Consider the following 27,644-nt stretch of genomic DNA (forward strand, 5'->3'; position numbering starts at 1 on the left):
AAGCTTGATCCACGCTTTAACCGGAATGAATTAATGCCGCAATGCTCTCACGCAGTATACCTCATATAGGAAGATTGCAGATTACTTATGGTTATACCATTGATCAAAACCAACAATGATGCTAAATTCTATAAAACTTAAATGGTATTCGTATTATTCAAGGGACCTGGTGAAAGAATATCTAAAACTATTTTGTTAAAGTTTCATAGACTTTGTCAGACTTTGACACAAGTTTTGTACGTGTCTGATGCTGGTGAAAAATGGTTTTCGTGCTTTTCAGTGTTATTGATGGGATTCTGATAGCTATTTATTTAACAGGTTTATTTTTGAGTCTGATTAAAAAGAAAGACTTGCCCTTGTCCTATAAAAAAGAGTCGCAATGTCTTGTTAATTACCATCATCTCAAGCTACGAGTGATTTATATATAAAGTCACAGCTTAGACATTTGACGCTCCTTTGGTTCTTTAAGACCCGATTTCAGACAGATTTCCAACAGAGTCTCTGTTGGATGTCTAGCCTCTTGCCCGTGATGCACATGTTGTTTCAAACCTATTATTAGTAGAATGAATACATGAGTTTTGGTTTCAAGTTTTTTGTGATAAAGGTTCATTATCTTACTTATTATTGCCCGAAAAATATGCCTCAAGGCTAATTGCCTAAATAAGTCAGAAAAGATTTGAAACAACCAAGTTGTAATGGGCAACATCGAGCGGGAGGATTTATGAAAATAAAAATATCGCATCATATTTGTTGGTCCCATTCTCTCTCTAATTTAAACTTAAAACTTCCCAAACGCTCTATCGTTCATATTATTATAATTATACGTCTAAAAAATTATTTTTTAGTTCTTTTGAAATATATTTTAAAAACCTAGGTATATGTCATAAAGGGTTGATTGATTAATATATAAAGAGATTGCATTAATTGTTTGCTTATATACGTTTATGTAGTACATCTATGTCGCTGTCAAAAAAGCAGACAGCTGCCAACACGCTTTCGCTCGTCGAGTTTTTAGACAAACTCCTTTTTTTTTCTATATCTTAGGCTTCATTTTCATGAATAAAATTCTGCATAAAGTCGAGCATTGTCAAGTTCTGATGGCAAGTGTATACAATGCAATGCTCTATCCAATTAATAAGAATAAATATAATAATAATAAGGGAATAATAATAAGAATAAATATTACTACTCTTATTATTATTTTTGAGGCCCCACTTGGTCAACAGATAAGTTGCCATTAGAAGCTGTCACTTTTTAAATTTATATTATTACATGCACTTAGGGCATAAATGATGTACGCAAGTCGAAACATTCTAACCGAATAACGTTTAATCCTGTTTCATAAGGATTCTCTTTCCAGCTCGACAAGCATCTTACTGAAACGTAGTTCGAGCATTAACGATTTTCTTCCCGGTTTGCGAAAATCGCCATTACATACCTATCAATTCTTTCAAATCAAAACTTTCTTAACGACTTGTTTCACGATTTCCTGGATCCAAGATCCTGGATGACTAGGAACAGTTGAGACAACAGAGACAATTATTAAAAGACGACGATATTCGAGCTGGGCCCTTTGAAGTTTTACAAGTTAAAGTGAACGTTTTAACAACACTGTTTCTATGTTGTTGATAGAACTGACTGAGAATGTAGTTAACAGAAGGTCCAACATGCTCAGTGTCCTTAAGGATACGTTAATATGTTACAGCACTAACTCCTACAAATTTGAACTGTCACGCATATATCGCTTAGTTTTTTAAAAAATACAAATTTTTAATGAATGAATAAAAATGTGCACCAACGGGAAAGAACCTTGCATGACAGTGGATGGAAGGCTTCTCAATACCCCCACACCATTGCAATCAGCATTTTCGTAGCTCAAACCTAATGAATGGATACTGTAAAGCATGTTGATTTATTGATCAGATGCTGACGTTAAGGTACGGATTAGCCAGATGACGTTAATTCTAGGTAAAAAGTTCATTCCGATCAGTTCAAGCTGTACTGGAACTTGAATTGTATGAACTAACTGCGTCAGAAGTTGAAGCTGCAGTTCGTGAGTGACTTCTCTACACATGGTAGAAGAGAAGATATACTACCAAGATCTTCTTTGTGAAAGTTATTAAGGTTAAAGTAAGTGAACATCATCTAGACACCAAAAAGTTCTATGCTATGCGTCGACAATTCGTCACTATTAAGTGTTTCGCTTTTTTCAGGTAAAAAAAAATAAGCTCCTCATTACAGTGATTGTTTGGACTAGCTTCCAGAAAACCATGCATTTTGTCCTTTTGCGCCCGTTATTTGAGAGCAGGTTATTTATACAATTTGAAATCCAAGTTTTTTTTTTTAGTAACTGCCGTAAGGATCTGTCATTTTTTGTTGTTGAAGGTTCTATACTTATATACGAAATCAACTCGAGATTGTTTAATTCCCTATGGTGCAAATTGTACCATTAAGGACAGCTCATAGCGGATAATTTACGTGTAAGCAGATATCTGCATTCTGAAGCATGGTAAGGTAGGATATCTTGCAAGCTACCATTTGCCAGCCTGGGTGTTCACTGTTACTCGAACCGTTGGTTTTTTTGGCCAGAAACTTTTAGTTATTTATTCTATATAAATAAGTCATCGGAATTTCCTATTTGTAGATATATTTAGGTGGTTCCGAGAATCTGTCCTCGTTAAAAACCTGACTAACTAAACTAATGTGGGGTTTTTCCAACAAACCTCACATGAGTTTAGTTGGTCAGGTTGTAATGTCACAAGCAGATATAATAATACCTTATTTTCCTTAAATCTACATTTTTCCTTTATTCTTTATTTTCCTGATGAGTACTCCTTGGTTATTTTTACCAGCGCTGAGATTTGAACTAGCGTAGCAGTATGCTTGTTAGATATCGTTACCATGACAAAGCATTCAGAGATGGGCATTTGGCACTCAAAGCACGTCGCATCTGTATCGTTACGTTACCCAGCTACGGGAGTCACTGAAGGCTAAAATCTTTTGCGCATTACATCCTAAGCAGCATTAGCATTTTATCAGAAAGCTAATTACTTTTTATCGCAACAATCTTTTGCAACATCCGAACCACCTAACTTACATAGATTGCGCATTATGGCAAGACATGAACCAACGTTTCATGGCCTCGCGTCGAGGGTCATATGCTGCCAAGTCCAGTAAGTGGTTATACTGTTGCAGTTCTGCCTTGGGAACACCATTGATTGGTCTGCTAAGTTAGAACTTTGTATGTTAACGATCATAGAAAACAAAAGTTAAACTAGCGCCCCGGTGATGTTACAGTACAGTGTATTTCTTTATAAACTGCCGTCATTGGCGGGGTTGCGAACACGCTGCAAAAATATTTTTCCGTTCGAAGATGTGCTTAAATGTAGGTATCAGCATTGAATTTGATCTTGACCTTATCGCGGTTAACTTATCTTGAGCTAAAGTTTTTTTTTCCTTGCTAATTTCAATTCTACATATAGATATTAAAAAAAAACCTTAATCTTCGTCATAGTTTTCATCAACTATTTTACATAATAAGGTAGCTGATTGTGGCATCATTCACACCAGTCAAACTAGTAACGAACGTGATAGCCGATCGAGCCATTAAAAAAAATGGAGAACGTATGGCCCTCGTTAGTATGGCAAACATTGCACCGACTTGCTAGTTCACACACATGCCGGAAATTGTCAATTGGCTTGTGATAGCATTCATCTCCGTTTTCTATAAAGGGCTCAGTCTTACACGACAGACAAACACCACAGGGATGTGGACACCCAAAACGAGTTTAAGCATCGTTGATTTTACGCATCCATGCGGGGAAAGTTGCAGTGAAGCAGCGAAAGGTATCTGTCTTCCAGCGATAATTGACTGCGTTTAATCGAAAATACAATAATATATTTATATCGCTAGCGGTATGTTTTGTGTTACCGACCATACTCAGTACGTCGAGACCTGTAGTATCTATTGAACATCTGGCAAATATATATATTTTCCTTTAATATCTATTATTTTATATAACCTTTTATTTTTTTCCTATTTTATTAGTGCACATACAGACGAAAACCTTAGCAACAAAGGCTCGGGGCAAAGTGCAATGTCCAATAAAACTATGTAAAAAAGCTATACTTAAAGCGGTTCGATGTTGAAACATCGGAACGCTTTACTTTGTTCCAAGGCGGGGGTACGTTCAAAAACGGCATCGAACATCTTCAAACCAGTGGATAATATATATCACTCAAAAAAAAGATATACATATTTTATCAAGTTAGATTTTATACAAATGTTGACTTTATACCATGTTATAGTCACAATGAATAGATTTAATACGTAAAATCACTTCGTTTGAATTGCGAATGAATTTTTGCCAGTACGAAGTGTTAAACGAACACAGACAATGCTTTTCTATGGAACATTATACTCTAGATCATACAAGAGCCACACTGTTTCTAAAATAGGCAACATCTTTAACCCATCAATGGTGCCTGGTAATGAGTATATAGGTTCAAGCGCGTACTACCAGAAATTGAAAAGGTCTTACTAGATGCTCATAGACATATCATTTAGTTAAACTTACTATTTTTTTCTATGCAATTGAATTAGCTCTATCTAGCAGAGAACGTTTCCTTTAGAATCTGAACCTACGATTGGTCACAATACGGTAGGTAATCGAACTGCGAGAACACAAAGGAGATTTTAAAATCACTCCTTCAGCCATTACTAAAAGTGGCCTAATCGATATGTCTTAACCACATGAAATATATCAAATTGTTAAAGAAAATATTTTTTAGCTATGCTTGTTTTTGTACAATTTAAATCAACAATACTCTATATATGTAGGATATATTCAATAATGGTGACTTCTTTGTGGTGTACAGATTCAGCTACTGATGTGAGATCCGCTTCACATTAAACTTACTTTCAATTTGCTTTGGACGTAACTATCAGGTAGATCTTTGATCGTTCCGCTAACTTAAAGTCTATTTATAAAGGGAATACGTCTGCGTGGCGCAGACAGGTCTACTGTACAGTGACCCAAGAGAGTTTTCTTCGGTTCGTTTCGAACACGGTGAGCTCGAGTAAAAAAAGTCTCAATGTATCGATGGTCGGCAAATGTACGATGCATTTTTTGATATAATCTGTTGTAAGATTTTAGGGGTATGGGTAATTTCCTAATTAAAAAGACAAAAGGAAGGGCTACCTTTAAAGTGGAAAAGAGAGCTGAAGCTTATAAGTATTTTACGGTTCTCTGCAGACCGCGGCATGATACGTTTTGCTATAAGGCTGAGGCTTGGTTATAGCTATTGAAGACTATTTTTTTTTGGATTGTATTCGATAATTGTTTGTATCTCTACTTTTTAGCTGAAAGGTTGAATGCAATAAGAAAACAAGCCAGTTCACTATTAGACTCCTATATCTTTTAAGATTGCTAACTGGTATCCAAATTGACACATAAAGTTATGTAATAAATCATTTTACGGCTATGGTTTCATCCGTCAACTTTCATGTATCCATTATTTCTTTATGCCTTATTTGCATTTCTCAAACGTACTGTCAAATCAAACCTTAAGAACTAGACATTTTCAATACTAATATCGCTACATTTACTATAAAAGACGTCAGCCGTACGAAATGAAAACGCAATGCTTCCATTGAGCGAGCCTTATTATAGGCTCAGGTAAGCATAATTGTATCGACACATTTACAAGCAAAGCATGAATTTTTCGCGATTTACTTAGTAAACACTATAATAAAATTTCTCAAGTATTTCTAGAAATCTACTTATAGGTTTACATTTTCATTCATGACGTGGGTCTAGCGCAGCTAGCAGATAAATGTATTATGAAAACTAAATCCTACTGCCATTATTTCGAGGTCCTACTAATTATACGGATATTATAATAATAGTGCAATGGAGTTCCACCTTAAAATAAACTACTTATTCTAGTTTAACGTATCCATCTATAAGTAAAGGTCATCAATCACTTAGGCGGCCATTCTACACAACAAAATTTCAGCTCTAATTACAGCAACAACTAGGCTTTAGAACTTACCTTCTTTTCACAAAAATTGTGTCGAAAGCTAAATTAGCGGTCAATTTTGATGTAGATAAGTCCGTCAATGCTAACATTTTTCGGCCTGTCTATATGTGTGAAAAAAACAATGGATGATTTTCATTGAAGACGTATCTTCTTACAACGAGTAAGCCTTAAGGGTGTCTTAAGGGGTACCGATAATATACATGTGTATATTGTAGCAGTTCAGCTAGATCGCTTTCCAAAAAACGGCCAATACTTCGACTGCAAAAGAAATCCGACGCGGCCAGCTAGTTTAAAAGTTCTGCTCGTACTTAACGAGCAGAATCGAGGCATATATCTTATTTGAGCATTATATATCGAATCTACGTTTACGCAGTAGCACAAAACAGTTGTTAGTACACGAACGTTCCTTCTCGCCGAGCGCCAAGTAGGTAATTTTGTGTATTAAGCCTGGTAAAAAAAAAATTAATGTTATTTTTGTAGAAATTCTAGAGAAGACAAGGCTTTTTTGTTGCTAATACAACAGGTTTGATTTTTTTTTTTTATAAAAGTATCAAAAAGAAAGATTGACTCATTTTGGTAAGACAATGCGTTTAATTTTCATAACTAATGTCCATTTGTTATGCTGTAAGACACCACAAAATATCGTTTTTAGTTTAACATCGTTCCATCGCTTTGAATGTCTGTATCGAAAATAGTAGAATTTGACAAATATATAGCATTTACAATTTTGATAAATTGATTGATCCATCTAGTGTGTCCTGACTGTTTGATAATGAAACTAAAAAACTGTTTTCCTCTGATGGAGTTACTGAGCGCAGCTTCCATTATCAGTAAGTGGAGAAGCTTTACTCCAAAAAAATCAAGAACGATACGCGGTAAATCTGATTGTAAATCTCTAATAAATAATGAGACCTGTCTTTTTTGATTTCATAAAGACTGAGAGGCACTAACAGTTTTGCGTGATCATGTATCACATAAAATTGCACATAAAAAATCAATAAAACACATATATATTAGAAGCTAAATACTGAGGCTGTCAGATTGGTATTCTTTATGTACTGTAATATAAACCATGAATATGAGTTTGAAACTACAATCCGTGTAGTATTATAAACTCATCAGATAAACTTAATTGTTGTATAAAGCAATTGTCGTAAAGTATAGCTAGCAACTGCTGATTTCCTCTTTATCGTTCGGTTTCGGATCGAGATTTTCGCTCGGAGATCGATGAAACTGCTTATTTTTCATGCAGTTTTCTCTACTGTATCTAGGTATCGTTAAGTAAGCGTATTACAAATAATATTAGTCGAGATAAAAAAAAGTTTAAACTATTGACGATAATTTTAATTCAATATTAAATTAGAGATTAAAATAAAAACTATTTCGACCGTTCGATAGTCGTAAGCTGGTTAATAAGATATTTATTTAAATGTAATAATAAGCGACTAAGCATGTGCAATCTATGAGAGAAATTAGTTGACCGTTTAATTTTTTGTTTTATGCTGTATAAAACTAGGTTTGTAGCATCAGGTTAGGTGAAAGTAACGTATTCAATTAGGAAAGAGCGGGTATTGTACTTCCTTTAGGCTGAACTAAAGGTTGCTTCATCGTAAACGTCTGCATGTATACTGACCCGAGATATGTTTTCCCTATCTGTAATTCTAGTTGTCTCTTTGACTATCGACCTTCATCCATTCCTATAGCCCCTCAAGCCAGCTTTTTTCTGTAGCGAGATCAGCAAAAACCTACAAGCGCAGAGAATTCGTTCGTAGAAGCTCGACAAAAATGTTTCATATATCATTTTTTTCATATTTCATATTTTGCCGCCGCATAGTAACCAATTATAAAGTACCCTATCTAGTGCCTAAACAGTCGATCTTATAGGAATCTGAGAATGACTATACGATCTGATGAGGGTATATCTTACAATTCCGGAACTTCATAAGTATTTATTCGGCAAGATGAATGTCCTAAGTACTTACGAGCAGTTGCTATCTAACGCAGGAGTTGACAATATCCAATTCGTACTTTTTAAATCAACGATGTACTGCTCCTCCCTTTAGTTCGAAGTAGTGGCTTATAGGACAGTTCCCCTGGGAATTATGTGACTGCGTAAACACAATAGACTATAATCGATGTCCCGAATTAGCATGATATACTCTATCACTGCAAAAACAAACACCTATTTTAAATAAACTGTTCGCTAGAAATGTACACCACTGATGGCAGTCTATTACGATACCATGAAAGATAGCCCTGCAGGGGAAAAATGAACAGGTACAATAAGCCTATGCAAAAGTAACTGCTGCCAAGTGATATTTGGCCATTGTGAAGGCCGATGCTGCACTCTGAATGATTAACGAGTGTTACTACTAATGGCATCCCAGGCAACACTTTCAGCTTGAGACTAGTACACGGTGGTGGCTGCCTTTACTATTTTGTCGTGCTTAATTTTGGATTAATAGTAACGATAACGACCACTGCGTGACACTGTAAACTGGTTTTAGTGAGTTAGTTGGCTGGAAAGCAGTTTAATGCGAGTTGAAACAGAGCAAACGAAATAGATTAGAGAAAAATTTGAAACGAGGATATTTTATGGACCATGAAGGTCTTGCTACAGCGTCTATCGATAAGCCATAGACTTCTACAAAATGTTGTAAAAAATTGCTTAATAATGAAAAAATTTACGACCCATTCAATTTTCCTGAGGGCTGCCAATCTATTCTCTTCTAATCGCTCGCCTCTTTTGCCCTCATTTATCTTGAATCTGTACCATTAGAAGTTGCGCCTTTTAAATGAAGTTGTTATATAGTGCTGTAGCATAGCATAACATAATCGCACACGTTTTGTTTCGAGCTGGGAAGTACCAGTCGTCTGAAGAAATGCTTCACCATTGTGAAAAAGTTAACATACAATACAAGAAATTCAAAAAAAAACAAAAGAAAATGATATCCAACTTTTTACCCCACTCAAGTAACTGTGGATTATGAACGTGGATGCATTTATAATAGGCACTAGTTAAAAATGGTCCCCAAACTGTCTTGCTTGTTACCTTTATCCTGGAGTATTGTTTTTGTCCTTGGAGACTATCTACTCGATGTTACACTCATCGAATTAGCTGAACTGAGATACTCCGTCAAATTCTTATAGTTAATAAAATTTACTATGCTATTTAAATGTCAGGCGTAGTCGAGACGTGAACCGTCGTTACATGATAAAGTGATTTGGTCATTTTTGATGCCTATCTATTACAGTCTACGTAAGCGACTTGAAACTTTTTGTCTCAGAAGTTCATAATAGTATGGATAGAATGTAACTAGAGACCCTTAGATCCAATTAGGGTAATTGGAAAGAGATCATTGAAGTGTGGGTGCTATAGAGTAGTATAAAACATTAGCACGTCCTTTTAACAAAGAAGAAAATGGTTCTACTGAAATTACTTAATTTTTTACGTCTAATAATGTCAAGAACGATGAAGCTTAATATCACGCCAAAAGAACGAAATTTCTCTAAAAGCCTTATAGGTAGCACCAGGCAGTAACACAGTGTAAAATTCCGTTACCGTCTTGTGCAAACCTTAATTACAATCCTTAATTTTAAAGCGTCCTTTTCTATTCAAAAGTACTCAACATTAAGGTAGGACCGACTCAAGTACTTATGGGCGTTATTTTTTACAAATATGCTAATATTCTTAAATGAAGAATAGCTTTCACTGTGCACGTTCATTGTTTTATTATAATTATACTTACACGCTGATATCAGCTCGTTACATTTTTATTTGAAAATAATTGCTTTCGTTTGCTTTACTATCTCTTGTAGGTTGACGTTTTCCACATGGCGAGTTCAAAGAAGCGGGCTAAATATAGGACCCATGGTCAAATAGACACCTGTGATGAAACAGCTTTTTAGACACGCCTCCTATGTACCCCATGGAGCTATTAAAGCCACAGTTAACATTGTATATAATTATGGGTATATTTACGTTTACTAGGGTAATGGTTACTTTATAGAAGGGCATATCGTATCTATTCTCCTAATCATTATGCTTCATGAAAACACTGTCTATCCACCGAGAAATTATGCTTACTTAATATAGATGTCTTTGTTGTGTACTTTAGTACGTCCTTATATAATATATGAGTGCGGCGAGAAACAGTCTATTCAAATGCTGGACAGTTGGTAGTTCCTTTACAAGTATTTTTTACTAAAATGCGCCACCATACAGGCCCTACTCATTTACTTCAGCCCTAATCAAGATACGTAAAAATAATGTTTTGAAAAATTTAAGAGGAAAAGGAATCGAGTTGAGAATATTTTTTTGCCGGGACGCGCTTTTGTGCCACGCGATCGTAGGCAATGACATAGTTGTTAAGATTGTGGGTTCGATTTTAAAATATTTTTATCTGTATTTGAAAACAATGTTTTTACAAGTGACGCTTATATTACTGTGTTATTAAAGAAATGATGGCACTTTTGTTTATTGCTTGCTTTTTCCGTCTTTTGCTAATGGTCAAGTGTTGGGTACTATGGGTGAGCTCGCAGTTATTGTCATAAATTGGTTTTAATGACAAAGTATATCTTTGAATCCAGACCGCAAAGATAGATGGAAGGACGTGGAATTACGAAACCGACCTACTGTTGACGGCTAGACAACATAAGCGCCACCTACGGAATTTGTTCTGCATATTGTAGGGAATCTGTTGGTAAGAGATATAAGTTCATCTATCAGTTATTCTACTTCACAAACTTTCAAGGTAACCCCCCTGTCAAGAAGACGGGTGGAATGCGCGCGTTCCTTAGGTCGAAAGCGCCGTTTTTAAATGTAGCAAGTTACTATTCAAAAATTGTATTTCTAAAGACAAGAAGAAGCGTACTTTTGGGTAGTACTCTACGCCGACAAAAATTTCCGTGATACACGCTAGATTTATCGCAGGTTTTTTGAACAATTTTTAAATCTCAATAAGAGGAGGATAGAAAATGTAAAAAATCTTGTTTTGTGATCCATGGCATATCCGTCTTTGAAATCTGAACTTAGTCTAGAATCTTGTAATCCAAAAAAAATTTCTAGCGCAACGAAGATCGACAAAAAACATTGTAAAAGCACTAAACAAAATCAGCCACTGCTTTTCCGCCAGTCCAATGTTGTCAGTACCTCACGGTATGCGCATCTGAAGAGGTCAGCGTCTCTATCCTTAGCTTCGCTAGAAGACTCAGCGGTCATAAAAGGATGGTAACTAATTTGAATTAAAGACAAAGCAATTATATTTACTGTGGTAAACCTTATTGGAAACGGATCATCATGGAGTTTACTGTCAGGAACTCAAGCACTTTAGACGCCTTACTTTACCTCGTGTATACATGCCAACTATTATGAACTGCAGCAGAAGATAATAGAAGTACAGATCTGTTATTGATGCGTAAAAAAGTATATCGCACAAGCTGATAACTTCAGCGTTCAGGCGAGTATTACAAACGTGCCAAAAAGAATGCGCTGGTAGCTCGTATAATATAATAATAAGGGTGCGCTGGTTATAGGTAACTGAATTCCCTAAATATGGGCCAAGGTAGATTTCAAATTCGATCTTTTTGCGTCGTCACGGTAAATACTGTAGGTTAAGACAAATAATAAAAAAAATACAAGTCAACATTAGTCCAGTTAATTATACCGAGCAAATTTCGTAGTAAATACAGCTACAAATAAAAATATCTTACATACAAATAACACTGAAAAACAGTGTTTGAACAAAAAAAAAACCTAATGACGTAGTTTTTGATAGTTTCAACCCTGCAACAAAATCGTTTTCGCTTTTGCCGAGGGCTTTTGGATATAGAATTAGGTCAGAAATCGTTTTATGCCCACGCGTATATTCGTAATGTAAAAAGACTACGATTGACTAATAGCTTCCTTTTATAAAGTGAGGAAATTATACTGCTAAACTACGTAAAACATAAAAACACCCTGCAACAACAACAAAATAGTGGAGCCGCAGTGGTTTCGTTAGTTTCATGCGTCGTTTCTTTTCTCTTTTTCTCGGCCCCAGTGCTTAACACTTCAACTATGGTATACAAAAGGCTAATTGCTCAGGGGCAGCTGGCAGTATTCCCAGATGACTTTCGTTGCCTCGCGTACCATATCGACGTCGTGATGTGTACCGACATTTGTCGTGATGAACTTTTCCCTTCATTCGCATACCTGCCTCTCTTTCACCAATAACAACCGGCATTCGCAGGCGTGTAGTACCGAACAGAATGATAATGCAAAGTCAAAGCCATGTGATGGTCTTACCCTGACATCGACCGTTCTGTGTTGCCTCGAAAGCTTTTGCCCCGTCGCAAAAGTGCCTTTGTGCAGCTTGTACAACCTTAGCCGTCGAGTAACGACACGAAAATGAAAGCGACACGAATAGTTGTAACATGGGTGACCCAGGGCCCGAAATACAGCTTTCGGCTGGAATTTTATCTCGACCAGCGATGGTATATATAAGTGTTTCGCCCGATAATATGGTCGAAAGAGATACAAAATAACGCTCGTCAGGAAAATAACCATGTTGTACACTTCAGGCTTCACTGGTAAGATCTTCGATGTTGAACATTCTACTCGAGCTGGAAATGGGTGTTGTTGAAAGTGACCTCACTAACGAACAACGAACCAATAAGAACGCATCAACGATCTAAGACGTCGGTTACGTGAGGTCTCAGACTTAACTTTTCTGAACGAATCTTTTCAGCCCGCCAATCGATCGACGTATCTAAGATCATTGTTACAAATGTTGCATTCCGTCTTTGCTCCACAAGGCAACTGACCGTTACGTTGCCATAACTATAGCCGTTGCGAGAAGATTAAAGGGCAAGGCCTTAGACGCAATGAGCGCTGCCGAAATCTGTGTTCCGATCACCTGTGTCAATGGCAAACGATCGCAGTAGACAAATCAAATACGAAAACGTATACTGTATATTTTAATAAATATTCTTTGTTTCATGGCTAACTTTTCTCCTGAACGTGTCCAAAGCGTTTTCGGCAAACTTCCAATTTTCCCCAAACTATTGTGTATTTATAATGTACTTGAATTGAAGGTACTTTTTAGCTTTTTGCCTTCCACCAATACATCCTCCGCTTTAATAGAAATCTGTGTTTCAGCTTATTGTTGCATCCATCGGACCTCCTCCCCCCCCCCCATTCATCAACCCTTACTGTCTTTCTTTGAACAGCGCTCACTCCTTTCGCCCATGATTTCCAGTACAGATCGCTGCGTAAAGAGCCCAAATTGCTAGCTTCCCTGGTTTCTATCCTATTTCAAACTATTTCCCTGGTTCCGTCAAAGAGGTCTCATCATCTCACTTATTATCTGCGTGAGAAAACCTCTATGGCAAACATCCCCTCCCTTCTTTTTGTTATATAAACGCTTATTTAATTTAAATAACGTAATTGGATAAACTGCCTTACATTTTATTTCTTTATTCATTTGGCCTTTTTTCTTGCCAGGTCTCCCTTCTGTCATTAGCTATCGCATGTTGGGTATTTTTTACATCGGAATGCTGGGTGTTTTAGGTACGAATGCAACCGCTTTCCGAAGTTGCTGCAGTAGCTTCAGTTAATAAAGTGGTTTTTTAAATTGAATAAAAAAGTTCAATTGGCAGACGAATACAAACCACAAACGAAAATCGAACCGGTGACTATTCATGGTCATCACAATTATTTTTAAAATTAATCAACATTAATTATACTAGTATATGTATAGAACGTTGTACATGTGGGACCGATCAATATTTTTACTGCAGCTGACGTATGTGACTATAGCGATGTCTGCCGCCCGCAAGCTTATCGTATCGTTTCAAGCATGATGACTCTACTAATAAGTGTTTACAGCTACGACGCTTGCCGTTCGTTGTAGTGACGTCTTTGACAATTTATTTTACTTTGTTTCGGCGAGGCTCAGCTGTATTATCTCGTCGTTGTCCCTGTTAATACGCTTCGGGTGGATTCCCTATATCAGCTAGCCAAGTGACCGATAGCCAGGCGAACGACGATAAACAGATGACCGCTGCGTCACGCACACCGCATGAGGGTCGTCGGATCGAAGGCTTTTCGAGAAAAACAAGCGTCAAGTCGCGACTGGATTAGGTCAGTCAATTGTTGGCTGCGGTGGCCATCAGCGACCGTAGTCGCCATCGACATGGCCACAAATAACGCCAAATGGATCAAAATTCGCTGTCCACAATTTATAACTACGTTATGAAGAACTAGACCAAATCTGATGCCGCCGTTGTATAGCCATCGAGAAAAAATTATGACTTTGTTTTTATTTATTTTTACTGACCGGATCGACTATATTTTCTCTCTCTCTCTTTATATAAAAAAAAAAAATATATATATATATATAGTTCTGAAAAGTTATTTACAGTATGTTTGGAGCTCGAGCATCAGATAACTGCCATTATACTCAACAATACGTTGTTACTTGTATGTTCCGGCTATAAAACTATCGGCTCTTCAAGTCAGCTTAATTAGGCAGAAACTTCCTTAACCTCCAAGAGTCAACCAAATAGGGCATCAACCTATACAGGTGATAATCTAGAGAAAAAAACGTACGGTAAATACGACTCATAAAGGATACTTTTTAACCCAACTGGGAGAGTGCTCTTCGCACCTTCAACGTTGTATGAGAAAGTGTGTCATCATCAAAAAAAGTCCTCATGATTCATATACGATATCTTTTCTTCTATTAATCTAGTAAACTTTAGTTTGCATTGTTGGATGACAATCTCTTCGCAACAATTTAAAACCTCATTATCGTCCACTATATGATGTAGGATTCTCTTTCCTATAAATATCCTGTTTGCCTGAGGTACACCTATAACAGCTTGCTCTTCAAGGTGGTAGTTCCATGTCTCCCAGAGCCTAGAATAATGGCACAGTAAGAACCTCTCTCGAAAAGTGAGTACTGAAATAGACAAATTTTAGGCTGGGAGCTAATTTGTATTCTCTGATATTTGGGAGGTAAGGGAACAGGGTATGGTCGTGCTTAATTTGAAATGTTTGTACATAAAAGGAATTCAGAAAATACTACCTCTGTTATAGCATCGAAATTTGTGAGGAAAGGGAAAACTATTTTCTGAGGATCGCATCACGGTTATTTATCACCCGTTAATTCTGGAAATTAAGGTTTACAGTTTGCAGCAGTGATGTGTTCGATCTGGTCAGAAGAAGTTATCACGCAATATATATACAGAATAAAACAGGTGAAATAAGATAAAATGGTTACGTCAAAAAAGTTGATATTTTGACCGGCACCATGTGTTCAGATAATTTGAATGGTTCGAAAAATTATCTAGAATAAATCAAGATTGACCACGAACCCAAGTCGTACTTCTCGAACTGCCACATATGTATATTTTCTTTGTACTTTTTTTTGCAAATCAATATCACTTTACAGTCATCACTAGTCACAATTGCTACTTTTATGGTAGTCACAATTACTATGACTTTGATATTTCATCACGAGTCGGAGCCGGGTAGTACGACGCATGGGAACAAGCCACAATGGGAACTCTAAAACTAACTCAATTCCTGCAACGGAGCGTCTGTTCGAAACGTCGATGAATTTAGTCCGGTAAAACTAACCTGAAATCTAATTGTTAAGGTTTTTTGATCCTAGTATCTTTAAATAGTAATTATAAGCAAGAGGGCCTGCGACGGCGCTACACAAGTTGGTAAGTGACAACTCAGAGTCATTCACTATTTATTCTTGCACTAGGCATCGTTTTCCGCCAATTCAACGAGATCTGCTTCGTAGCAACGTGTAGAGCAGTACGTATTATATTCAATAATGATGATTTGAGTCGAACACCTGTTAAATATATCAGATAATATATAGAACGGAGAGACTATGCTATCCATATATTGGGTTATTTTTAGATTTTTCGAACGTCTTTTGGTTTCATATATGAAACTTTATCTTTGTTTATACTGACGGTTTATTAAGTAACCGTTACCTGCCTTTTTGCACTAATCGAACATTGGTCTCGTTTGAGTTTCCTTGGGCTCAGTGCAATAGTCTGTTTAACTTTAGAAAAAAGGTTGCCACAGTTTAAAACAGTGATGGGATTTGCCGGGACATCACGCAGAACCTGTTTCTGACTTTGGATTTCCAGATTATGCTATTACTTTTCACTGGATATTTTTTTTAGATTGCACGCTTTCCGGCTACCTCTTCGACGTTTCCGGATTTGTTTCCAGGGGTAGTCGTGTTGGATCTCAATTGACACATACGCAAGTTTTCTAACAGACCTATGAAACGGCGTAGCAAACCTATAAGGAACAATTAAATCAATTGTTGTTTTCCAAATCATACGGTTATTGGAAGAGCGTCGAGAGGCGGCAAAATTCAAAAATGAAAACAAATAACCGAAACCCCTTCATAAAATACGGGCATGCGCCCAATGACCGCAGGGTAACAAACCTGATACTATGTTCGGCCTAAGGTAGCATAAAGGTCTCAAGCATTTGGACGAAGCTAATTTTAGTAGAATCTATTTGAACGAGATGTACAACGCATTTACGATGATTTACAGAGTAAAATAAAAACGGAATAGCACGCGTAATGAATAGAAGAACGAATTTTGGTCTTCACGTCAGATTACTAGCTCACCGTCGATTTGGCCGATTGGCAAAGTCTTTGGCAAAAATATTATGTTACGGTGTTAAAGCCTTATTGTGCGATAGTAGCTATGCGTGAGTAGCATTGTTCTAGATTTAAGACAATAGTCATTTGTCAGAATTAAGCATTTCTACAGAGCTCCGCCTGATAAAGGTGAAATACCAGCGAGATTGTATCTCATAGGATTAAATCGCGCACGTCTCGCTGCTTAACCCAAGTTTGTCCTTTGTTATATTGTTTTATATACCAAATAGCTTTCGTAAGCCTCTCATGTTATATAGTTCTTCGGTAACAATGTTTCTACATTACATACAAAGGAGTCCCGATATTCGCTTGCTAGGTTGACTTCTGTCCCACTCGGCAATAACAAAAATGCTTGACGATTCAAAAATGACCGGTTTCTTGAATCTTAGAAGCGTATCTTAAATCAAGCGAATCGGCAGAGTGCGAGAAAAAGCACCTGACTGTATATATAGCTGTATTTGTGTTTCGATTTAACAGACTTTCTAGTGATATCTGGAACCTATTGATTTAACTGTAACATTGTCTGAACCATAGTGCTTCAATAACAGCACAGGTCTAGTCTTCATTTTTGAACTGAGGTATTCGCCGTGCTCCACTTCAGGCTGAACAGTGTCAACCAAATCTCAGTTATTCCGCTGTTTTACTTCACACATTTTCTTCACACAGAAAAAGTGGCAATATTTCATTAATCGTGTCGGCTTATCAAAAGCTTGAATGTATCCTGTGTAAAGATAAAATTTTGATAATAAACCGTCTTTATCAGCTTGCCTTTTTTGTTCTGAAGTCAGCCTATTAATCAAGCTGGAACCGCATACGATTGGCACAAATTATTATGGAATTTCAATGCTTCACAAATAATGAAGCGATATTGCCATAACTCAAGTGAGAGGCAAAGTCCGTCATCGAAAAGTCATTGAAGGATGTGCCTTCTCGCCGTCATCGAAGTGGCTGTCGAAGGTCAACGATTCAATGTCCTGCTTGAAGCTGTACCAGAATAAGTGGTTCTAGCAGCTAGAATCAGTGCGTTTAAACTCAATGAGGATTCGAAATTAATCCGAAAAGAAAAAACTCAGTCTAAAGCCTAAAAAATCAGTCAAGCGAACGTGATATCGAACCAGCTCGAAAAGCAAGATACATATGAAAGTGACTGGCTGCAATAAAAAGAATTTAAATTTCCCGTACATGTATCATACGCAGGCACTTTTTTTCGTGCTATGCACAAGCAATTAGCCGACGAAAATACCTTGCCTAGGTTAAAGCATCAAATGATTATGGTCTGGAATGCTGGAAGTGCTACGTAGAATATTCGAGGTACAGAAATTGACGTGGACGCAGAGAGCCGTCCACCTTTTCCACATATGTTTTGTTTCGTATAAACTGCACGTAACGTATACGGGGAGATAGCAGGTGTCTTCTCGTTCTATGTTGCGTAGGGGGCCATAGGGTTGCCGCGCTATTGGGCTTGCCGTTTAGAAAAAGATGTTCCCTTTTCCCATTTTAGTATTGGCTATATTTTAACTATGTAACTTGACTAACGTTGGATCAATCGACTTTCAGAATTCTAGGCTTTGGCGTCAACTGTATAGTCTGTAATGGCTCCTGTGCGGAGCTTACTCTCGCAGAGGTCAGGTCATAACAGGCAACGGTGCATGAAGAACGAATGTACAAAAAGGCTAAGTCTACAGTTTGATCTTAATTGAACCTGCTGTACATTCGTTGCTTTATACAGAGTAATGATTTAGCTCTAGAGACCAGAAAAGAACTAAAACTCTAGGGTACGGAACGATACTGCTGAGCTATATTTCTGGCCAGTCCTATGGATTTACTTAAGAAGAAAGCATTTTCTTAAGTAAAGTAAATCGATATGTTATTGTCTGAGGCTAACACGCCTGGAGCCACTGATCTAAGCGGAAAATCGGCTGAAAGTCTCTAGTTAAGCGCACGGTAATGGGAATCAATATGGGAACCTTTTTAAGCCTGCAAAAAAATTTCATACATTCTTTTTCCGAATGGGACGAAACCTATTAGTACAAGTAATTCGAAATGGACAATATTATTCTCATGAATTTAGTGGCGTGTGGGTAAAAAGAAGTGATACTTATCCTTGTTGCATATCGTGTAGCATAGAGACCATTAATAGACCATAAACAACAGCGATAGGAACGTTTCATAAAAATAAGACGAGCTCCAAATAGTGTTTCACACAGGGCCACTAGAACCCAGAGGCTACATCCAGATCGTCCTATGGACTTTCTATTGAGAATATAATGGAATATCTATAAGATCTAATGCGTTCATTTTTGGTTTTCGCTCAAAGGTTTTTTTCTGGTTACTGACTATGCAAGAGAGAAACAAGCCTTTGCGATTTAATTCTTTAATAAGTCGTTTACGTGCTGTTTGCCTCTCTTCACAGAAGCAAAGGGCTATTATAAATATACGAATGAATTTCGAACAAAAATACTGTAGTCGGCTTCCTGAGACATGTCGGCTGAGACCAATATGAGGCAAACTTTGCCCTCTAAAACAGGACCGTCGTTAATGCGTGAAACTTACAATGTCTGCACATAATAGAGAGATTTAGATAAAATAACCCTCTTATTACTAGAGTTATGATTATTTTCATCCTTTCCCAAAATGTGTCCTAAGGGTAAAAAAGGTGCTGCAAGGAAATTGATGCTTAGTTCTAATTTTTTAGGGGTAAGTAATTCAGTAAGTGACGATAACCAGTTGGCGGCTAAACTTCAACATTGACTATAACACTACTCGGCCTTATCGGGTCCTACCACTAAGTAATGGATCTTAAGTAGCTTCAAAATCGATGAACTGGGTTACAGCTGTCCCGGTACCTCAAAGAAGTTACGCCAACGAAAAGATACAATCGTTGTTCGATCATCAGTTATTTTTTCTGCTCTATAATAATATAAGTCCTTATGCAACAATCATTTGTTCCTGCATGTCATCATCAGAGCCTACCTAGAGAGGATCTCAGATCTCATGTTGAGTTTTATTCAAATGACTATCAACTGCGCCTTAGGCGTGATTGTCGTAAATGCATAAAAATTACTGAGCGGGTTGGGACCTAGAGGGTAGTTAGCTCGGCACTTACAAGGCTGCAGATTGAATGCAGAGGACGTAATCTCTCTTGAATTACTATCCATGATTTGTAACTCTATTCACTCAATCATTGGACGCTTCGGAGATGCTAAACAATTCGACAGTGGCACAGATATTCTAAGAGAGGGAATGATTTAAATTCGAATGCGAAAGTTAGAATGGGGTGAGAAAATAACGTTTCGCAAGCATTGACTCTTTACTAGAGAAGAGCTGTCAGCAAAGAGGCGACAACAGGTTAGTGCTAACTGCTGCAAACGATTTTCCTGTTTCAACAGTTTTGCAAAGGACCAAATAACTGGGACTCTTTTATCTAGTACACGCACAACGAATCTGCAATGAGTTTTAAAGGACAAGGGAAAGAAAAGCTATGCTTTTACGATATGCTGTTGCGGAATAGTCATTGTCACTTGCATAATGAATTTCTCTAAGCTGAAAATTTTTAGAACAGCGATTAGGTGAAATTAGGTAACGACATTTTGTGAGCGACACCCCATGCACCGGTAGCTAAATGATAACCGACGGAAGTGGGCGCAGAGGTAAAAGCTGAAGTATATACAGATTTATATGTTTGGCCAATTTATCCACTGTACTTTAAACCTAAGCTATGTACTTCAACAGAAGTTATCCACTTGACGAAATATCAGGTGTGTGATGGAAATCGTACCGTTCTGTTCATCGATACAAACATATCTACAAATATCATACTGTGTTAATGATGGACCGGAAGAGTTACTAGACTGCCACAAATCCTGTCTAGTTTTATATATGACGAGATATAGCTATATACAGTAAGTTTACGTGCTAGCTTAGTGGTTACCCTGTTTGCCTGCTAATCTTAGCAGCACACGTTATGATCTAGTACCACCTTTACTCACAACAGTCTGCGAAGGGATTATTCCCCATATTGGACTTCAACGAAAGTGGAAGGCTACTGCATGTCATCACAATGAGCTGCGTCGCAGTTAGCGATTGGGAACTATCTAAATGAGCTTTGCATTAGCGATATACGCTCGTATTAGTAATGTAGTTAGGAAGAACGATGACAGTAAAAAACGATACCAATATAGGAAAACAACAAGGATTCAAGAGAAATTATTTTCATGTCCGCACAAAATCAAACAAATAGTACGATCGACGGGAAAACCTCGAGGAGATAAAATCGAGTTTATAAAATGAAGAAAGTGTACCATGTAGCTGCATAATTCGAAAGGTCACTGCAGTTTAGTGAGAGAGGTGATGCAGCAACAGAAGATCTTCAGAAGATAGTCGACGTTTTTCATCAAAATTACGAAAACGTAACGGCTGATAGGTTGTCGATAACCAAAATAAGTAGTAGCTGCATGGCGGCAATTTACAGTTTATATCAATTAGAGTCATACCGCAGTAACGATTCATCCTCCAAAATTAATGTGGCTGTCATTCAACATATACCATGCATAAATACATGGTGATCAATAACGGCAGGTAGCCATGAAACGCAGTGTCGGTCTTCCATGATGGCGTAATGGTAACGCGTTTGCTTACTACTAGCCTTAGGGCTGGGTGATAATCTAGCATGAAAAACGACGTAAACATGGCTTCTTTCGTGCTGATAAAAACTGTTTCGCGTATTTTGCGTCCGGTACTTAAACCATAAAATGACTTTCCTTCAGCAGTATGGCTGCCAATACAGAACGAAGTGGTCGACGCCCAGACTTGAACCTAAGCCCACTTGTTTTTAAACTTTGCAAGGACACACGGGTTTTATGGTGATAGTCCCTAGCTGAATGAACAACGTGCAATAGCAGTATCGGACGTAAAAACCCAAACATTTATTTAATGAACGAATGAAAAGTTAATATTATTATCTAAAGAATTATTAGTAGAACGCTAAGGAGAACAGGCGTCAACACAAGCACATACAGTTTAAAAACGGACGCTTTCCAAATAAACACGAATATCTACAGAGAGTTTTATAACTACGATTCGTATAAATTACGTCGACGTTCAACTTATATTGGCGTCTAGTATTTATTCCTTTTTCGTGTTTGGGCCCAAACTGTGTCGCATCATATCGTCAAACTTACAATAATTGCGATACGTGAACATGAACGTGCAGGCGGACTACTGACGAAAGTTCACCTTGTACCATGTGAGTTTTGCTTATTTTTTTAGGCAAAATTTCGTGTTGTGTAGTAGGCCAGGAGATGAAATATGCGTATTTTGCAAATGGCTTAAATTTCTACCTAATGATGCGTAGACTTTTTTTTTAGGTAACGCTAAAGGAAAATTTCCGTTCAGAGATAGACGCTTACGAAAAAGTGACGTTGGTTGTACGATGGCCGAAATCGATGAGAGCATATTGCAAATCTGCCGAATATCTTTCTAAGTGGCGGTATTGAAGTTTAACGGATCAATTAGCTGGCGTAACGGATTTCTAAAGTGAGCATTTACCATTTTTTCGGAGCCTTTGGTAGAGGATTTACGTTTTATGTCATCACAGACCTTTCTCGGAAACGAAGATGTCTTCTGTCCGGCTGTTTCCGCAAAAAATATTACTCCCAATACGATTAATGTCATATAGCATGACAAATGTAGAGGGATTATGATGCTAGCAACGCACTTACGTACGATCGTGAATTAAGAAAAATCATGCTTTAGACATCTGTACTTCCTCAGGGCCCTCTCGGCTCATTCAGTGAGTTAATACGAGTTATCTATATAAGAGTATAACGTAGTATTTATGTATTGTTAAACGTCTGCATGGCGATTTTCCGTTGCACACGATTAATTGTTTTCACCTTGATTAACGCAGAGAATACCTGACAGTATCAATGTGTTCCTGTCTGCTTTATGGAGACTTGACTGCATCTGTATTGTAATGATAACTTTTGTTGTCTGAACGTACTGTCTTTGCCGTATGTCGTAGTCCGCACGCCTGCCCTTAACCTTAGCACACGAAACAGAAGGTTGGCCGCAGCACAAACAGATGCTAATCCCGTCCAAATATCGATATCTCCAACTACCGCGCAGCGTTTGGTAAGTGTTCAATAACTATGGGGTACTGTGTTCATCTTCTTACCTTTTGTCATGGACAGGTCTAATATTGTCCTATTTAACATTATTGTATGTGTTCGAAAAACTGGTTGGGAGTTACATACATTGCCTGTAATATTTATCTGTTTTGTTCAGATTGCTTTTGCAATCCGCGTCGTCCACACCGATTCTTCCGCGGGTCTTTCGAGTTGGCAGCAGCAGCAGCAGCTTGTGGCAAGCGGGTAGAAGTAAACTTTTTCACGCTGGCAAAGGTAGCAAAGTGTTCCACGTCAACAGAAGCAGAAGATCGTCATTATTAAGCGGCGAGTTGGACATTTCGGAAGCACCGGTGGCTCACTGACCATCGCCGGAACCACCATCGATCAGGGAGGTAAGATCCTCTTAAAAAGAGGTGGCTCCTCTGGTCAACAACCTAAGGTTTTCGTGGTCGAGAAAACTAAGACTGCCTATGTGCAGAGCAATGGCTCGGCGCAGCGACAGACGGTCATTGTCGTGTTCAGGAAACGATGCATGAATTCTCAGTATCGAATTATGTACACAGTCGATATACATAAATACGCTGCAAAGGAATTCTCTTGATAGGTCTTCTTTTTCGTGTGCGTAAAACGAATGAGGGAATTTTTGTGTACGTTTGCATAATTATTCGAATCCGTGTAAGGCCTTGTTACTAGAATCTGATAGGACTTGGATATAAGTATCTTCATTTGCTTCCAGGTGTCTGAAAGTACAGTATTAGAATAGGATTTCAGTTTTAATGTCTTAAACTTATACATTTGTATACGATTAAGTGTAAAAAAAACTTAAATTTAGTTATCAAATAGTTTTCATTTCATATTTAATCTTGTGGCTATGCAAAGTAATTGATTAAATCTGTGCTTAAATAAGAATTCGACAAGTAAAATTTTTACAAGGTTTTTCCTATTGTCAATATTGTTATTTTTGCGTTTTCCATCTGCATGTCCAAACCAAATATTTCTGAAGCATCCAGGCTTCTCCCAGTTATCAGCGCTTTGTCCTCATCATAGGGCTTTATAGCTTAGAAAAGCGGTGGGACTACCGTCATACATATTTGCACAATGTATACGTGTTTTTGACCATGTTCAATATATAGCCTTAGAAGGAAAAATCGCATTGCGATGCCACTTGAACAACGACAACACGCGAAACGTCTCAGAATTTCCTCGAATTTATTCCCTTAAACGTACCCAATTTCTTTCGGGTGGTCGAACATTATGATAAAAATAGAGGCGATTTAAACGGACAAAATGTAGCCTTTTATAATCTCAAGGAAATAGCTTATATCGAATCCAACCTCAGCCTTGTCGCAGAACAATGGTTTGTCCAAACAAATTTTCCTATAAGTCGGAAATTTCCATCAATAACACTAATTTTTTATATTTATAAGTAGCAATAACTTTCACTATAATAGCTACTTTTTAATTATCGACTGGGCGAATATTTTCTGAAGCAGGATATTAGCTTAACGTGCACCATTGTCTATAACGATATGCAAATAGATCTACGACCAACGCCTTTTGATTTTACGCTTGATTGCACGAATTGTGCAGTCTGGGTAGATTGGTGAACATGTTGATTTTCAGGTCTATTTTCAGGTTTATGAGCTGAGACACTCGTATCGTGAACTTTTAATTTATACCCATTATAAATGAATTTTTTTTACATCTGGACGCTACGCCCTTCCGGTTTCTAGGAATTTCTTGTTAAATTACACATATACATATAATCTTTATGTGATGGAACTACCCTATGGTATATCGACGTTTGTCACGCTTCTATAGTCGTAATACTTTTTACTAGACGATTATTTACCAACATCGAAAAGAAAGAAAAGAGAACTTTCATTGAAGGCGGCTAGTCAGCACCGATATTTTTGAAAGCGTGAACATATATTGAATATATAAAGGATATAATAAATTTGTAACTCTACTATATTTATCGGTACATTCAGTAATACGAGCTAGTGGCTTAGCTATTGACAGCTGAGGTAAGTTGCTTCAAAATCATAGAAGACCATTCAAACCCATACACTGGCGATCATTTAAAGTAAAATGTTTTATATAGTACGGCAATATCAATCTCAGATCGCACCTTTCTAAAGACATATTTATAGCGCCTCGTGTCCCCTAACCCGTTCATCCCTTTACTTGCTTTCAATACTTTTTATAGTAATGCATGTTTCAGCTATAGGCAAGATAATTTGCCTTATTACAGTGATAAAGCAACACATCTAAAGCCCAAGTATATGGTCTTGTGAGATTAGATAAACGAACATGTTATGGCATCTGCTAGGTTTATAGACATATCGACATGGAGAGCCGTTAGCAACAATTTCCACTGAACGACGAAGGCACTCTGAAGCCTGAATTATCTAAGAAACATGAACGGCCTTAAAGCAGAAGATGTATAATACCCGTGTACGTACCATATAAATCATTGTGACAAGTAACAACGGATTATCACGTTGATATTGCATAAGATGACAGGTAATAAATAATTATTCCAACAAGTGCTTACCAGACTGCCCCATTTCACTTATGACTATTCATCGCATCAGGTGCCTGTTAGCGTCCATCTATTTACAATTATATTACAGCAGGTTGTGTGAAACGCAGGAGCTTTGAGCCTCGTCTTCAGTTGGAAATACCTTCAGTTGGAGAACGGAGCCGCTTACTGATGTAATAAAGTGGGGGGAGCGACTTTTTTCCACTTGTAAATATAGTAGTATACGAGATAACTTTCGCTTTTCGATCAATTCGAAGACACGTTGACAATGATAGCAGCAGATTTCACCGACCTCACGCTTACGCCCAGCGTAATTAAGTACTTGTTGAGGTAACTACTATTATTGCTATTGAATGGCAAAACGCCGCTGGCGTTGGAGATGAATTATGAATCACGCTCGGGCAACATCCTCAGCCGACAGGGCATTAGTTATTCCTTCTATATGCAACTAAGCTACGATCACAGTCAACGAGACGGGTCGTCGACGCCGCACTTTCTGTGGTTATTATTTTGATGGCAGTATGGTACACGGTTCGTTCAGCGGCGCGAAATGAAGTCGTAGGGTAAGCTGTATCTGTTAATATCAGCGATTTTTTTTCGTTCCATCTGCGTATGTACATTGCCAAAGCTGAACACAACAAAAGTATTGCAACATACACAGACTGTGGAACGCGAGCATGTAAATCGCAGTAATGTTTTTATCTATTTTATCGGCATCGTGTATTTGAAACTGGAACAAACTTGGTGCTTTTTAGCGGGCACGACGCATTGCGTATGGTAGGGCAAAATATATTTTGCGTTGTCAAACATGGTGGTCGTGATTCAGGCAACGTAAACGATCTGAGTACTATTCAATGTCTATTTTTGTTGCCTGCGTTATACACATGCGTGTTAAAAAAGCATTGGCCTATTAACTGAGTTTTTACAAGAAGAATACGTCAGATTTTTGAATCCGAAGAATTGTCATATAAGCATACCGAAAATAGTATTTGAAGTTAATTCGATTCTGAACATACAACTCTAACTGAGTAATGTTGGAAACTTTTCCATTTATATCCTTGTGTCCATTATTAATATATGTATGTTAACTGCTTCTCATCATAGCTAGTTTATGTTAGGTTAGGCATGGCATGGCATGTTTCAATATTCCATGCCGTGAGTTTATGTCAACAAACTACGTTTCCTTAAATCAGGGTTAGTTACTAAGGTGTTAAGCGTTCCAAAGGGATGCACTCCTTCTAAGGAAAAAAAGGTAGATCTGGTTGTCTTATGTAAGGCTATGATCGTGAACACGAAATGCGATCTTTGCACAAGCGTTATTTAAGGCCGTGTGTTAAGCAATGGTGCTTTTCTATAGATTTCCAACAAAGTGTTAAACACTCCTCAAAAAAATTCATGAACCTCAGCCTCATTTTTCGCCCCCCAAAAATTAACCCCGGCCTTAGTCTGCTTGAGCGTGATCTTTTCCAGTCCCTGCTAAACGTCTTCACTAAATATTGTACTATTTAAGTAGCATAGTAATACGTATGTATACGTTAATTTGTTGAGACCACTGAAAGTATAACATAACGAACTTTAAAAAAGGAACCCGGGAAAAATAAATAACGCATTAAGTGTTGCGCTTAGAAACATTTTGTTTCGTATTTGGGGCCAGTCACCTAAAGCCATGCGTGCGAAATATGTATTTATTCGAATGAATTGGAGCTTCCAAGGCAAAAAGGCAAAACTAATCCTGCCAGGAAATTTGCTGAATAACTATTATTCAGTTAATATTTTATTTAAATATTTAAAACCAAATAGTTAGAAAGTTTGCCAGGGCATTCTACTACATCGGTAGATATTTATATATATATATATATATATATATATATATATATATATATATATATATATATTAAAAAGTAACTTTTTATAGTATTGAAGACAACCGTGTTACATGGGTACCGTTTGACCGACATCTTACATTGTGACAGATAAGAAAATGAGTAATCTGTGTTAACAGTATACGATAATTCAGTTCACTGCTTCTGATCATGATGAAGTTTATCCAAATCGTGGCCTGCACGACGCTTATTTAGCCTAGGGGGCAAGATAAAACTGCCATTACAGTTAGTTAATGTCATTTAAAAATATCATACAATACGACGTTTAAACGCATTTCACATCATTTTCTAAGATGTAAAGCATCTGACCTGTTCGAGAGAAACAGATCGACGGCATTGTAGTGAAACCTGCATTTCCATTGTT

The 27,644-nt window shown here is 37.4% G+C and overlaps 3 long non-coding RNA genes across 3 annotated transcripts; 2 read left to right on the forward strand and 1 right to left on the reverse strand.

Annotated features, from left to right (window-relative positions):
• Nucleotides 1-12,078: 12,078 nt before the first annotated feature.
• On the forward strand, nt 12,079-13,500 carry LOC111270919 (uncharacterized). Its single transcript, XR_002686543.2, has 2 exons — nt 12,079-12,612; nt 12,771-13,500. It is a non-coding gene; the product is annotated as an uncharacterized LOC111270919 (long non-coding RNA).
• Nucleotides 13,501-15,750: 2,250 nt separating this feature from the next.
• On the reverse strand, nt 15,751-16,586 carry LOC147753851 (uncharacterized). Its single transcript, XR_015315108.1, has 2 exons — nt 16,040-16,586; nt 15,751-15,890 (listed from the first exon to the last, which is right to left on the reverse strand). It is a non-coding gene; the product is annotated as an uncharacterized LOC147753851 (long non-coding RNA).
• A 5,450-nt stretch (nt 16,587-22,036) lies between these two features.
• On the forward strand, nt 22,037-24,826 carry LOC111270927 (uncharacterized). Its single transcript, XR_002686547.2, has 3 exons — nt 22,037-22,259; nt 22,747-22,856; nt 23,010-24,826. It is a non-coding gene; the product is annotated as an uncharacterized LOC111270927 (long non-coding RNA).
• Nucleotides 24,827-27,644: the final 2,818 nt, after the last annotated feature.

Source organism: Varroa jacobsoni, unplaced genomic scaffold (assembly GCF_002532875.2).
Source record: "Varroa jacobsoni isolate VJ856 unplaced genomic scaffold, vjacob_1.0 scaffold_167, whole genome shotgun sequence".
In the NCBI taxonomy this organism is placed as follows: Eukaryota; Metazoa; Arthropoda; class Arachnida; order Mesostigmata; family Varroidae; genus Varroa; species Varroa jacobsoni.